The 12,567-nt window shown below is 40.3% G+C and overlaps 1 protein-coding gene across 2 annotated transcripts in view; it reads left to right on the top strand.

The window, feature by feature from the left end:
- TAX1BP1 (Tax1 binding protein 1) overlaps positions 1-12,567 on the top strand; it is a 104,858-nt gene that overhangs the window by 9,848 nt on the left and 82,443 nt on the right. The window lies entirely within an intron of this gene.

Below are 12,567 nucleotides of genomic sequence, written 5' to 3'. Positions count from 1 at the left end.
CAGAGGGAATTGGAAACTAGATCATTTGTTACTTCTCATGGCTTCTGAAGACTCTAACTCTAACAGGAGTATTCAGTGGTTTGTTTTATGTTTATGATCTGTACTTCTACCAAATAACACAATTTTGTTTTTCAGTGCGCGCGCACACAAGTGTTGTCTCTGATTTCTCCATAATGACCTAGTGATGTATTTAGAAGGTGATCACATTAGATTGTCTTAAATACCTAACTTTCCTCTATCATCATATCTGAGCATCTCACAATTTTTAATTTATCTTCAACACCTCTGTGTGATAGGGCAGTGCTTTTATTCCCATTTTACAAATAGGAAACTGAGCTACAGAGACCCTAAGCATCTTTCCCAGAGGAACAGGGAATTGAACCAAGGTTTCCTAAGTCCTAGGTTAGTGCCCTAAACAATGGGCCATCCTTCCCTTCTTCCTTGTTGCTTTTCTTTTATAAAATAGTTTATAAATACTTAGCTATATATAGAGACAAAGATAGGGGAATCTTATAAAGCAAATTTATTTATATTTCTAGCATAAAATGCTGTGGACTATTTTATTTTTTAAAAAGGGGGTTGAACCACCTACATATTATAATAGAAGGGAAACACTTTTTGTGTATATACAGAGTAACTTACTAATAAGGTTACGTTTTAGTCACTGGTATTTTTAGTAAATGTCATGGACTGGTCACAAGCAGTAAACAAAAATTCACGGCCTGTGACCTGTCCATGACTAAAAATACCTGTGACTAAAACTTTGGGAGGGAAGGCTCAGGAGGCCAGGGGAGGGTTGGTGGGCCTGGGGAAGGCTCCCTACCTGGCTCCTGGAAAGTAGTGACTCTGCAGGAACTGCAGCCAATGGGAGCTGCGAGGGTGGTGCCTGCAGGTGGAGGCAGCATGTGGAGCTAGCAGCTGAGGGAGGGGAGTTACTATTGCCCTCTCAGGTAAGCACCGCTCTGCACCCCAGCCCTGAACCTGTCTGCGCCCGACTGCTCCACCAGCAGCCAGTGTGCATGGCCCTGGGGCTGCCCAAGTCACGAAGATCATGGAATCTGTGACAAACACAGAGCCTTACTTATTAGCAAGTAGTTTTTAAATGTATTTCCATATAGGAACTCTTGCCAGCAACCTCTCATTAGATTACTGTGCATATATCTTAGTCTTTTTTCAGACTCTCATGGGAATTTCAATCATTTCTCCATATTTCAGAAAGAGATATTTACCTTTTAGATTCCAGCCTCTCGTACGCTTTTTGGGATGTCCTAGATTTTCACTGTTCACTCCTCCTACCCCTATGCAGCAAGTCATAGTGAATAACTACTCTCCTGCTGTGGCTTCTACTCCAAAATGAACTTGGAAACCGCCAGGGTCTCAGATGAATAATATGTGGAATCTACAACCATGTGTTGCTGCAGAGATGCCTTGAAATATTTCTGCAGAATCAACATTGCTAGGATCAAATATTCACATTAGTTCTCTGATCAAATATGCAGAAACACAGTGAAGTTAGACAACTGGTACTCCTGGGGGAATTCTGAGCACAATATATTACAATTCTGCATATTTTGTCAAAATAATGCAATAACTCACTCTGGTTTCAATTAGTTTGGTAACTTATTTAAAGTACAATTCAATGGATGGAGAATGTGAGTGGGGAGCATTGGAGAAAATCCCAAAACCCCTTTGCCTAATAGTAGTGTAACTAGGTTTGACCCTTTATTTCTAGTTATTTGCAAAAAAATATTTGCAGCCATATGCTCAGTGTTGCATAGTAGTCAACTGAAGAGCAAGTGAGGGCTGGGGAATCAAACTCAATATTTTATATTGGCTACTGACCATCTCCAGAAGGGTCAGTAGCAAACAGTTCATGGAGCACATTTTGATAGGAAGTTTTTTCAGTCCAAAAATTCAGACCAGTTCTAATCACTAAAACACCATAAGCATTTATAAGGCCATACTGTCCCCCTACAGCCTACACCACTCTAGCAATGTAAAGGAGCTTTAAAACTCTTACACACCTGTTTTATACTCCTGAAGGAATTCACAAAGACAATGGGAACAATTCACTAAGCAGGCAGGCTGCTATATTCTGCTGTGACTGAGGGAACAGAGCCTGCCCCACGCCTATCTCCTCAGAAACATCCCAAAGTCCTGCCCCTCCACGCGAAGCTTGCTGCAATAGTGAGTGAGAGACAGAGACAGTGTGTGTTTCTCTCCTTCATGCATGTCTGCTGGCCCCCGATGATGACTTGCATCTCTACTAGTTGTTTTGGGTGCCCAAGCCAACCTGCCTGTGTTGCTGGGGAGGGGTGAGAGACGGCTCTTGCACCTTCCTTTTGCTTTCTCGTCAGAAGTAATTTTTTTGCAGGGAAACAAAGAAATCTGTGGGGGATGTGAATTCTGCACACGTGCAGTGACATTCCCCAAGGAGTAAACTGAAAATAAGGCAAGATTGAACATTATATAATAAAGGTTTGCAGAAACCTTTGACTCAGTTACAAGCCTAAATCTGTACAGTGGAACCATGTTCTTAAAACATTTTGCTGGCTTTTCCAGGTTTGAGTGAAGAGGCCCACATCAAAGCTTCAGAACGATGAGAACAGTTATGTGATGTTTTTGTGTGTCACTATACCAAGAGGTTTGGCCTCTTGAAGTGCAAATAAAGGCCTTCGTGGGTGACCATCCTTTATTTCCCAGCTTCAGTTCTTGTCTCAGACTTTGAGGACTTCGTACCAACCTTGACTGCTCATGCCATCTATAGGTCAAATCCTAGTATCTGAGCAACATCTTGATTTCTTGAATAGCATGATGAATATTGACTTTCATGTTGCTGCATCACCTAGGTATAGACTGAACCATGGATTCTCGCCCTTGGGGTCATGACTTCAGGGCCCATCATGAGGGAATGTAATGGGGTAGTTGGCAAATTCTCCCAGTTTTAAAAATGAGGGGGAAAGTACCTTATCCCACTAGAGAAGCACTGTACTGTCTCTGCTAAACTGATGCTGTTTCTTTCCGCTTGCACCTCCTCTGAAGAAACATCTGATTTGGTAGACTGAGCCAGCCTTGGACAAAGAAGAGGATGAAAGGGATTGCATACACCAGGGACAGAGGAGGAAATGGCTTCAGACTCTTCTGCTGCAGGATCTGATTTTTTTTTTTTTATTTTTTTGGGTAGAGAAAATGGCTAATGTAATACTTTTTAACATGGAAATGACTAAGGACATCTGGACTTACCTGATAGGGTCCTTGAATGGCACACACTTTTTTTCTTTGTCATATAGATACACAGTATCAGTTTTCTTAAAGTAGTTTCTTTTGATAAGAGAAGAATGGAATAGCAAATATGGCCAATCACTGACCGAAGCAATAGTGGAAGGAAAATACAAAATGTATTCTACTTTGCATATGTCTATGAAAATTAATAGAAATTTCCTCTTTCAAAAAAGGACCTTAATGTACTGTTTTTGGGGGGCAGCTATTTTTTCATACTTGTGTTTTTAAACTGATTATCATACAACTTAACTGATGTGTCAGATTTGTCTTTCTGGTTTATCATGATGTTTGTTTGAAGCTGATGCACATCTACCAGCTGTTTAGCCATAAGCTTAAACCTTTATTTTGGCTTATACCTAAAAGGGTGGGGAACAATGTTCCCTCTAATTTTTTCCATTCAAATGCGGAGTAAATTGTATGTGCACTACCTGTAGAAACAAAAAACCTAGATAAAATAAGAAAAGGAGTACTTGTGACACCTTGGAGACTAACAAATTTATTTGAGCATAAGCTTTTGTGAGCTACAGCTCACTTCATCGGATGCATGCAGTGGAAAATACAGTGAGGAGATTTTATATAAACAGAGAATATGAAAAAATGGGTGTTACCATACACACTGTAATGAGAGTGTTCAGGTAAGGTGAGCTATTGCCAGCAGGAGAGTGGGGGAGGGGGAAAAACTTTTTGTAGCGATAATCAAGGTGGGCCATTTCTAGCAGTTGACAAGAAGGTCTGAGGAACATTGGGAGGGGAGGGGGGAATAAACATGGGGAAATAGTTTTACTTTGTGTAATGACCCATCCACTCCCAGTCTTTATTCAAGCCTAAGTTAATTGTATCCAGTTTACAAATTAATTCCAATTCAGCAGTCTCTCATTGGAGTCTGTTTTTTTGAAGTTTTTTTGTTTGAAGAATTGCCACTTTTAGGTCTGTAATTGAGTGACCAAAGAGAATGAAGTGTTCTCCTACTGGTTTTTGAATGTTATGATTCTTGATGTCTGATTTGTGTCCATTTATTCTTTTACGTAAGAGACTATCCAGTTTGGCCAGTACACATGGCAGAGGGGCATTGCTGGCACATGATGGCATATATCACATTGGTAGATGCGCAGGTGAACGAGCCTCTGATAGTGTGGCTGATGTGATTAGGCCCTATGATGGTATCCCCTGAACAGATATGTGGACAGAGTTGGCAACGGGCTTCGTTGCAAGGATAGGTTCCTGGGTTAGTGGTTCTGTTGTGTGGTGTGTGGTTGCTGGTGAGTATTTGCTTCAGGTTGGGGGGGCAGTGCCCCTCTGCCATGTACATTGGCCAAACTGGACAGTCTTTACGTAAAAGAATAAATGGACACAAATCAGACGTCAAGAATTATAACATTCAAAAACCAGTCGGAGAACACTTCAATCTCTTTGGTCACTCGATTATGGATCTAAAAGTGGCAATTCAACAAAAAAAACTTCAAAAAGACTCAAGAGACTGCTGAATTGTAATTAATTTACAAACTGGATACAATTAACTTAGGCTTGAATAAAGACTGGGAGTGGATGGGTCATTACACAAAGTAAAACTCTCTCTCTCTCTCCTCTCCCCCCACCCCTGGCCCTGCTCTCCTACTGGTAATAGCTTACTTTACCTGATCACTCAGTGTGATCATGCAGTGTGTATGGTAAGACCAATTGTTTCATGTTCTCTGTATATTGTATTCGTGTATACAAGTCTCCCTGCTGTATTTTCCACTGAATGCATCCAATGAAGTGAGCTGTGTAGTTCGTGAAAGCTTATGCTCAAATAAATCTTAGTCTGTATCCACAAAAAGAAAAAGGAGTACTTGTGGCATCTTAGAGACTAACACAGCTGCTACTCTGAAACCCGTATACCTTGTAATCTTTTCATGGTTAGATGTGGCTGTTATGTCCATACTGGATCATGACTAAGGCTAAGAATTTGTCTCTGGTATTTTTATTAAAAGTCACGGACAGGACGTGGCAATAAACAATGAAATCATGGAAATGTACATACAGTAATGCACTTTTCACTACATCAGTACAGGAGCTTTTGAGTTGGTATCAAACCTTATATAATTTTGACTACTGATATGATTAACTGTTAGAGTGTAAAATGGTCATTTACTAACAGAGCTTTCCACGATTCTGAAACAGCATGCTGTATATTGCCAGGTTGTCATATTTGAGCATCTGTCGTCTCACAAGATATCTTTGTAAGACTAAAATGGTCTCTCGTAGTCTGCGCTGTTAACTGGCAATGATAAACACCTTAGAGCTATTACTTGGAAAGTGATCTCTCAAAGTGCTACAATGTCAGGGTACTTCATTTCAGAAACTGCACTGCTGTAGGTAAAAAACATGGATTTTGCCAAGTCATTGTCTTCAAACAAAGGAATAGACTCAAATATATTTAGTGATGCAAGGTCAAGAAGTTTGGCCTGATTGGGATCAAACAGTTGGCAGGGTTTAAAAAAAACACAACACAGCGGGTTGACAAAATCACTAAGAACTAGTCATATAGGCTTCAGTTTTAACACTGTTTTTGCAAAGGGCTTTCTTAGCTAACAGGTTGTCAGTTGTGCTACTGAAGGACTTTTCCCAACTGGCAAGATCAGTCAAATGACTTGCCACCTTATGCATTCTGATTTCTTGTAAGCAGTCAGAATTGCCATTATCCTTGGTGGAAATGATTCAATTGCTGCAGTCTATCTGCTTTTATTTCTGTTGATTTTGTTAAAGTGACCACATCTTCAACAGATGAACTACAGCTTCATTTCCACTCCTCAGAAAACCCCATGTAATCCTGCAGCTGCCTGGTATGAAAATGGACAGATACAAATCAGCTGTTGCACCATGTGATCCCCGGGGAAAGGGAATTGCAGGCACTTTCCCTTTTTCCTGCAATGATTGATCGAACCATGCTTTGTGGGCAGGGCAGGCAGTGAATGCATGTTTTACAGAAATGACAAGTTCATTTATTTTTCCAAATGTTTTTCTCCAGGTATTGCCCACTAAGGTGAGATGATGTGCAGTGCATGTTATGTGCACTACATTCAGAAAAAATGCTTCGAGGCTTCATTCCCAGGTTTTGTTCATACATGCAGCATTGTCATGACAAAAGCAGTGACTTTATCAAAAGAAATTCTGTATTTCTGAACTGACTGCCCTAGCCCTGCTGCCCAGGGCTGACATTGTGAAGGTCACAAAAAAATCATGACAGGTTTCAGAGTAGCAGCCGTGTTAGTCTGTATTCGCAAAAAGAAAAGGAGTACTTGTGGCATCTTAGAGACTAACAAATTTATTAGAGCATAAGCTTTCGTGAGCTACAGCTCACTTCATCGGATGCATTATCGGAATGCATCCGATGAAGTGAGCTGTAGCTCACGAAAGCTTATGCTCTAATAAATTTGTTAGTCTCTAAGGTGCCACAAGTACTCCTTTTCTTTTTGAAAAAAATCATGAAATCTGTAATGAACTTATAGCCTTAATCATGCCAAATAAATTTTTTATTATGTTAGCAAAGGATGGATTTTGACTCTCCCATGCTCCCGACAATTTTGACAAAAAATTAACTGATTCACCTGAAATAGTCTCCAACTAGAGAATTTTTTTGGAAGTTGGTTTTTCTTTTTCTTTAAAGTGGAATATGAAAGGACATCAGGAAACTCCAAGGATTTCCTGAGTTGTTATTTTTTTTCAAAGTGAAATATTTCACTATTTGGAAAAAAAAAATGGTGGTGGTTGTTGGCGGGGGGAGGGGGAGGAACATTTCTCACAAAATGAATCGGCATCTTCTGTCTCTCTAGTTTTGAATCTTTTAGCTCCAGTGAGAGCTAGTGATTCTAGGGATAAATGGTGGATGGTAAATTTTGAATTTAATCAGTCGGGGTTATAAAGGAAAGCTTGTTGTATCCTTACTGTGGGGAAATTACAGTCTCTCAATAAGATCTAACTTCTGAGAAAAAGAATAGCACATCACTTTCTTTCCATTACAAAAGCTACTTTTGAGAACAGAGGACACCAAATGGTATAGATCTGAGCTTTGATGTCGTTGGGACTATTGAAACAACAAGGAGTCCGGTGGCCCCCTAAAGACTAACAGATTTATTAGGGAATGAGCTTTCATGGGTAAAAAACCCACTTCAGATGCATAGTGAAAATTACAGATAGAGGCATAAATATACTGGCACATGAAGAGAAGGGAGTTACCTTATAAGTGGAGAACCATTTTTGACGAGGCCAATTCAGTCAGGGTGGATGTGGTCCACTCCCAATAATTGATGAAGAGGTGTCAATACAAAGAGAGGGAAAATTGCTTTTGTAGTGAGCCAACCCTCCTATTCTCTATTCAAGCCCAAATTAATGGTGTTAAGTTTGCAAATTAAATGTAGCTCTGCAATTTCTCTTTGAAGTCTGTTTTTGAACTTTTTTGTTGAAGTACGGCTACTTTTAAATTGGTTATTGAATGTCCAGGGAGATTGAAGTGTTTATAGATCCATAGATACTAAGGTCAGAAGGGACCATTATTATGATCATCTAGTCTGACCACCTGCACAATGCAGGCCACAGAATCTCCCCCACCCACTCCTGTGAAAAACCTCTTGCCTATGTCTGAGCTATTGAAGTCCTCAAATCATGATTAAGGACTTCAAGGAGCAGAGAATCCTCCAGCAAGTGCCCCATGCTACAGAGGAAGGCGAAAAACCTCCAGGACCTTTTCCAATCTGCCCTGGAGGAAAATTCCTTCCCGACCCCAAATATGGCGATCAGCTAAACCCTGAGCATATGGGCAAGATTCACCAGCCAGATACTACAGAAAATTCTTTCCTGGGTAACTCAGATCCCATCCATCTAATATCCCATCTCAGGGGATTAGACCTATTTACCCTGAATACTTAAAGATCAATTTATTACCAAAATCATGTTATCCCATCATACCATCTCCTCCATAAACTTAACGAGTTTAATCTTAAAACCAGATAGATCTTTTTCCCCTAGTGCTTCCCTTGGAAGGCTATTCCAAAATTTCACTCCTCTGATGGTTAGAAACCTTCATCTAATTTCAAGTCTAAACTTCCCAGTGACCAGTTTATATCCATTTGTTCTTGTGTCCACATTGGTACTGAGCTTAAATAAGTCCTCTCCCCCTCTGATATATTTATAGAGAGCAATCATATCTCCCCTCAACCTTCTTTTAGTTAGGCTAGGCAAGCCAAGCTCCTTGAGTCTCCTTTCATAAGACAAGTTTTCCATTCCTCAGATCATCCTAGTAGCCCTTCTCTGTACCTGTTCCAGTCTGAATTCATCCTTCTTAAACATGGGAGTCCAGAACTGCACACAGTATTCTAGGTGAGGTCTCACCAGTGCCTTGTATAACGGTACTAAAACCTCCTTATCTCTACTGGAAATACCTCTCCTGATGCATTCCAAGACTGCATTAGCTTTTTTCATGGCCATATCTCCTACTGACTTTTGTATGTTACCATTTCTGATGTCTGATTTGTATCCGTTTGTTTTACGTAGAGACTGTCCGATTTGGTCAATACACATGGCAGAGGGGCATTGCTGGCACATGATGGCATATATCACATTAGTAGATGTGCAGGTGAATGAGCCCCGATGGTGTGGCTGATGTGATTGGGTCCTCTGATGGTGTCGTTGGAGTAGATATGGGGACAGAGTAGGCAACGGGGTTTGTCACAGGGATGGGTTCCTGGGTTAGTGTTTCTGTGGTGTGGTGAGTATTTGCTTCAGGTTGGGGGGCTGTCTGTAAGCGAGGACTGGCCTGCCTCCCAAGATCTGTGAGAGTGAGGGATCATTTTCCAGGTTAGGTTGTAGATCATTGATGTGATGGAGAGGTTTTAGCTGGGGACTGTACATGATGGCCAGTGGTATTCTGTTGTTTTTCCTTGTTGGGGCTGTCCTTTAGTAGGTGACTTCTGGGTACCCGTCTCACTCTGTCAGTCTGTTTCCTCGCTTCCCCAGGTGGGTATTGTAGTTTTAAGAATGCTTGATGAAGATCTTGTAGGTGTTTGCTTCTGTCTGAAGGAGACCTGCCCTAATAAATCTATTAGTCTTTAAGGTGCCCTGGATTTCTTATTGTTTTTGTGGATACAGACTAACACAGCTACCCCTCTGATAATTGGGACTACTGGTGTCTGTAAAAGTTTAAGGAACAACCCATTAATTGTGAAAGTGTTTGTTTTGTTTTTAGGTTTGTTTGTTTTTCTGTCCAAGTGAATAAGGAAGAAAAAATAATTCTAAGAAATTGCTGTTTGTTTTTTTGTTTGCATTTCTTTTGTTAATTGGAACTGGGGACTTGCTGTATATTGGTCTCAGAGGAAGAAGCGATACTTTTACTAAATTGAGTTCCAGTTCAGTTCTCACACGAGCTATATTTGTGGTCTTATTGGCTCTGTGTACCATCTGTTTCATGTGTTACTACTTTAAAAATAAGTCCAAAGGTGGTGGTCTGAATTTAATAGTAATCTGTTTTAGGGTAATCTTTTATATTGCATGTCAAAATGCTGAAAGGGCCATTTACTGCTTATATCAAACTTTGAACAGCATTATTTTAAAAATTCTATCTCGGTCTTGCTTCAGATTCGCTCATTTTTTAAACAATACTCAAATGAAAACTGGTTAATCCTGCCTTTGACTTCACAAATGTCAAGAATTTGTGTAAGTGTTCGTAGGATCACATCTTAATAATCAGTCAACTATTGTTCTATAACAAATAAAGGAAAAATAGACTGTGTGATGTAGCTGAAGAATTGTTTCTAAATATGATTTGTCATAGAGGAAAAAAGTCAATTGAGAGAAATAATTAAGGTGTAACTATAGAACAAAATATTTTAATCTGTTACTTCCCTCTAAAGCCATGATTTCAGGATTTTGTGTTGCCTGGATAACATTACAACACACACTAATGCAATGAATGGAGACTAGTTTATCACTCTGTTCCACTGTTAGTCATATCAGCTGTTATGGTTGAGATACACAAACCAAACTTGCCTTGGCAGTCTTAAAAACATTTTTCAGATTTGGGAATGGGGCCCTCTGGACACTGTTACTAAGTAGTTTCATGGTCCACCATTTTCCCCCCCCATATATGGAGTAGGGAACCAGGCGCTGTGCAGTATTACCTGCAGAATGCTTTTGCTTTGCAGACTGCCGGGGTGGGGCATATAATAGCTTCTGTCCCATAGCTGCAGAATTCCATCCCCCAGCCTTATTTGTACTGTGTGTGGGGAGAAGTGTGCCATAAAGATAGAGCTTGGGTTTATTTTTTTTATCCCTTTATTTGAAATTGAACTAAAAGTGGTTTTGAATGTTCTGATTGACAAATCAGACATATTTTGGCTTTTCGGATCATCAGGCTCCTTGTTATGTTTTAATCTGTCTGTGTACTGTGATCTCTATTTTGGGATTCTGGATTTACCTCAGGAAGGGTCAATGTAAAATAACAAAGGATATGGAATAAATAACTGAGTGTTTTAACAGTTTCCCTCAACCTTACACCCACGTAATCTAGATTAATACTAATACAAATGAACCCAAACATGTGCTACCTTTGTTGACTAACAATAGGTATCTGTGGATCTTGGGCAGAGTCAGCTAGCTTCTTGTGATTTTTTTTTTTTAAAATGACTTGCAAGTCCTCTGTCTCAAATAGAACCTCCTTCCCTGCCAATTGAAAAGTATGTTTCACCAGGCTTCGGATAAACTCCTCATCACAGATCAGTTCCCATTTGTGATTTGGACTGTTCCCTCCCGCCCACCTATACCACATCAAGGAGAATTGGCTACTCCAGGGTTCTCAAATTTCATTGCACCGTGACCTTCTGATGACAAAAATTACTACATGACCCCAGCAGCGGGGGAGTGGGGGAGGACTGAAGCCTGAGCCTGCCCGAGCCCCGCCGCCCCGGGTGGGGGAAGGGGGCCGAAGCCTGAGCCTAAGGGCTTCAGCCCTAGTGGGGGGCCTGTAACCTGAGTCCCGTCACCCAGGGCTGAAGCTGTTGGCCCTGGGTTTTGGCCCCAGGCCCCAGCAAGTCCAACGCCAGTCCTGATGACCCCATTAAAATGGGATTGCGACCCTCTTTGTGGTCCTGATCCATAGTTTGAGAACCGCTGGGCTATATGAACCACAATGAGGGTAATTCCAGGTGAATTGACCAGTAGACAAATAGACTAGCTTCTCTGTCTCTTCCCCGCCCCCCCATGAGGCCCAGTATTGCTACCCCACCACCGTGGGTGATGAGAAATAAAGGAGCTCCAGTCCACTTCGCTTCCAGAGTTGAAATTTTTGGGGACCCTAAGAGCCGTAAACCTACAGTGGGCTTGTTAACAAATATTCTCAGGGAAACATGGGGATATTTCTCCTCTTCCTCAGTGAGTTTCCTCTGTTTCATTTGCAATTGGTTTTAGATGACAGTTTATCTAAAACTATTCTTAAATTTATCTTTCCCATTTTAGCTCTTTATTGTCAGAAGGCTGTTGGCTTTCCTTCAGAGATGATTCAAATGTCATTGTGAAGAGATCATATTCAGGTCACTCTGGGGTACAGTGTGATTTTTATAATCCCCATGTCTGTGACAGTATAATCTGTTGCCATAGAGAAGATTATGATGGTAAGAGTATTTTGTGGTTATAAGATGCACTGTGAACCTCCAAGCCAGATCTTAATAAGGACCTTATCAAAATGATAAAATAAGTTACCAAAAGTCCTTTAATCAGACAGACATTACTTACAGTATCTAGTAAGCAAATATTTTATCTCCTTGACTTGCTCTTCTATTTGTAGTACTACTTTTGAGAATTTGGGGTCTGATCCTGCCATCCGACTCTGAAAACTCCCACTGTTGTTAATAGAATTGTTTCCTACTTAGAGACTTCAGAATCTGGCCCATGGCAGGATCCTGTATATCCCACAACAAGCTGGAGTTAATCTAATGTAAATTAGGTAATAGTACGAGTTATGTGAACTTCACCTTTACTGAGATGTATAAAAAAGTCTTACTGAGTTTTAAATAGTGATTTATATTTCCTTCCTTGAATTATTTGTTCAGAAATAGGCCAGGAGGATTAATTTGCCTATACTCTACTTGGCTGTTGTTTTGTTTGTATCTAAATTGCCATTAATCCTGCCTTCTATTGAATATCAGTTATTTAATCCTGATCAATAAAAATTAAATATGTAAAAACACTAATTCAGAACAAAGTTTCAGAATGGACTATTCTACTTGTATATAAATCTATGCCAATTGAATAGGAAAA

This window comes from Dermochelys coriacea, chromosome 2, assembly GCF_009764565.3.
Source record: "Dermochelys coriacea isolate rDerCor1 chromosome 2, rDerCor1.pri.v4, whole genome shotgun sequence".
In the NCBI taxonomy this organism is placed as follows: domain Eukaryota; kingdom Metazoa; phylum Chordata; order Testudines; family Dermochelyidae; genus Dermochelys; species Dermochelys coriacea.
The sequence above is the reverse complement of the archived record's forward strand: the minus strand, read 5'-3'. Positions and strand labels throughout refer to the sequence as shown.